Source organism: Myotis davidii, unplaced genomic scaffold, assembly GCF_000327345.1.
Source record: "Myotis davidii unplaced genomic scaffold, ASM32734v1 scaffold4205, whole genome shotgun sequence".
NCBI lineage: Eukaryota > Metazoa > Chordata > Mammalia > Chiroptera > Vespertilionidae > Myotis > Myotis davidii.
In genome coordinates, this window is record NW_006296356.1 from 1 (window position 1) to 3,297 (window position 3,297).

Below are 3,297 nucleotides of genomic sequence, written 5' to 3' on the forward strand. Positions count from 1 at the left end.
GACAACTGATACCTACCCCAAATCTCTGACAATACTGCTCCTCTTCTTTGCTGTTTGCTGTTATTTTTTGGTGTGTGTGCGTGTGTGCGTGTATGTGCGTGTATGTGTGTGTATGTGTGTATGTATATATGTGTGCATGTGTGTGTGTGCATGTGTGTGTGCTTATCTGGATGTATATGTATGTGTATGGGTGTGTATGTGTGTGTGCATGTGTGTGTATGTGTGTGTATGTGTGTATGTATATATGTGTGCATGTGTGTGTGTGCATGTGTGTGTGCTTATCTGGATGTATATGTATGTGTATGGGTGTGTATGTGTGTGTGCATGTGTGTGTATGTGTGTGTATGTGTGTATGTATATATGTGTGCATGTGTGTGTGTGCATGTGTGTGTGCTTATCTGGATGTATATGTATGTGTATGGGTGTGTATGTGTGTGTGCATGTGTGTGTATGTGTGTGTATGGGTAGGTGTATGGGTGTGTGTTGTATGGGTATGTGTGTTTGATGTGTGTGTTGTGTATGTGTGCTTGTGTGTGTGTATATATGTGTGTATGTGTGTATGTGTATTTGTGTATGTGTATGTGTGTATGTGTGTATGGGTATGTGTCTAGGTGTGTGTATGTGTATGTGTATGTGTGTGTAGGTGTGTGTGTGTGTAGGTGTATGTGTATGGGTGTGTGTATGTGTATGTGTGCATGTGTGTATGTGTATTTGTGTGTGTGTAGGTGTTTGTAGGTGTATGTATGTGTGTAGGTGTATGTATGTGTGTGTGCATGCGTGTGTGTGTGTATATGTGTATGTATGTGTATGGGTATGTGTGTATGTGTGTGTATGTGTATGAGTGTAGGTGTATGTGTGTATGTGTGTATGTGCGTTTGTATGTGTGTGTGTGTATGTGTGCATGTGTATGTGTGTGTGTGTGTAGGTTTATGTGTATGTGTGTGTATTTCTGTATGTGTGTGCATGTGCATGTGTGTGTATGTGTGTGTATGTGTGTATGTGTATGGGTATGTGTGTATGTGTGTAGGTTTATGTGTATGTGTGTGTATGTGTGTGTATCTGTGTATGTGAGTGTATGTGTATGTGTGTATGTTTATGTGTGTGTATCTGTGTATGTTTATGTGTATGTGTGTATGTGTATGTGTGTGTTATGTGTATGTGTGTATATGTGTGTATGTGTGTTTATATATGTGTGTATGTGGTATGTGTATGTTTATGTGTGTATGTGTATGTGTGTATGTGTGTGTATGGGTATGTGTCTGTGTGTGTGTATGTGTATGGGTATGTGTGTATGTGTGTGTGTATGTGTGTGTATGTGTGTATGGGTATGTGTGTATTTGTGTGTATGTGTATGTATGTATGTGTATGTGTGTATGTGTATGTGTGTGTATGGGTGTGTGTGTATGTGTGTGTATGTGTGTGTATGGGTGTGTATGGATGTGTATGTGTGTATGTGTGTGTGTGTGTATGTGTGTGTTTGTGTGTGTGTGTGTGTGAAGCATCCAGCCTCACTAATATCCAAGCCAAGCTCTCACAGTTCTTTTCCCTCATCTCCGCATGCTTACCGTTACCATTGTCCATCCCTGTGGGCCCTTCCTCAGTGTCCTGTCCAGGCCAACTGATCTGAATAATTGTTATTACATCCAACGCTTTACCGTCCACAAGGACTTCCGCTTGACCCTCACTGAGTGGTGGTGAGTTGGGCAGAGTTGTACCTGACGGCCTTTCTCATGGGCACACGTGATGTGCTCACGTCACATGGCTCACACCTGTCTCTCTGTTCCTTCAGTTGTTGGTCTTGAAATAAGTTGTCATTTTCTTCCGAAACACGCTCAGGTCACCACAGGTGGACCAGCCATGACTCGCTTGGTTCCTCGGGCCAGAGACCAGGTTTCTGGACACGACTGCTCAGTGCCTCGGGCTCTTCCGGGGAGTAAGGGTTTCTACCTTTGGCCGTGGACGTCCTCCCCGGGCAGGGAGCTCCCGTGGGCGTGGGCTGTGGGGGCTGGCACGGCCTGTGAGGGGCGGGCAGAGCCTGGGAGGTCTCCAGGAGACCAGTGCCCTCGGGAGGGGCGGGCTGGAGAGGCCAGAAGACGGCCGGCATCATGGGCTTCAGGCTGAGCTGCTCCACTGTCAGTTTCTGAGACGAGGGGCTCGCGTTGGGGTTTCGGCCGCAGCATCTCACGGGAGAGAGGCCGGTGCTTCCCTGCGACGTAGGCCTCGCCGTCAGCCTGGAAGCACTTTCCCTGAACTAAGGCTCTCACCACAAATAGCGCCTGGAGACCGAAAGGGGGCGCCTGCAGCACGCGTGACGCCTGTGACGGACACGCGGCTGCGTCCAGGGAGAGGGAGCCCGGGGGCGGAGGCGTGGAGGCGGAGGTGGGGCACTGGCGCTGGGCCCTGGGCTGAGGCTTGCTGGGTAGTCGGAGCTCTCTCTCTCTGTGAGCCCTGCTTCGCCCCTTCCCTGGGCCTAGCTTCTGAAACCCCCGCCTGGGCCGGAGAGGGGCTGACTGAACTCCAGGTCAGAGGAGAGGAACGCCGCCCTGGACTGTCTATCTTGGTCCGTGAAAGTTCTTTCTCCCCCGGGCCTGAGCCAGGGACCTGCAGAGGCCCCGTGGCTCCGAGCGCTGTGGGCGAACGCCGCGGGAGGCCCGTTCCCGGCGTCACTCAGCATTAGCTTTGGGAGGTAGTTCCTGGGGGCTCCTGGCCGGGTGTGCGCGGACCTTTCTCGGGGAGGCTCAGCCGTATGCATTGAGCCCCCAGTGTACTCCGGCTTCCCGTGCTGCGAGAAGAGAGGAAGCTTAGGTTTGGGGGTTTCACTGCCACAGGCACCTTCAGGCAGTAAAGGGGCGAAGCAGGCGTCTAGGTTTCTCATCAACACCCACAGTGTGAGGTGAGGGACCAAACAGCCAGGTTCAGATTCTGGCATTTTCTGAAGGAGCAGCAGGTCACACCAGATAGGACGACACACAGTTAGCTGCTGTGATCCTGAAGCAGGTGTGGCTCACTGGGCACTGCTGGTTGGTAAGACTGTGGGCGAGAGGGACTGGGTGAGCCGCGGACGCCCCATGCTGTGGTTGGCACGGGGTAGCCAGCCAAGTCCACTGCTGCCGAGGGCATCGAACGCCGGGCCTGAGAGCTCTGGTTGGAACGGACAGGCTCTCAGCGGGTCAGGTGAAGAACGTGCCAGGGCCTCAGGGGACGCGAAGTGAGGCCTGTGCCACCAGCCGGCACCGACCACACAGCGCCCAGTCCCAGAGCTCGCAGAGCCTGTGTGGGGCGGGTGAGAGGAGCCGG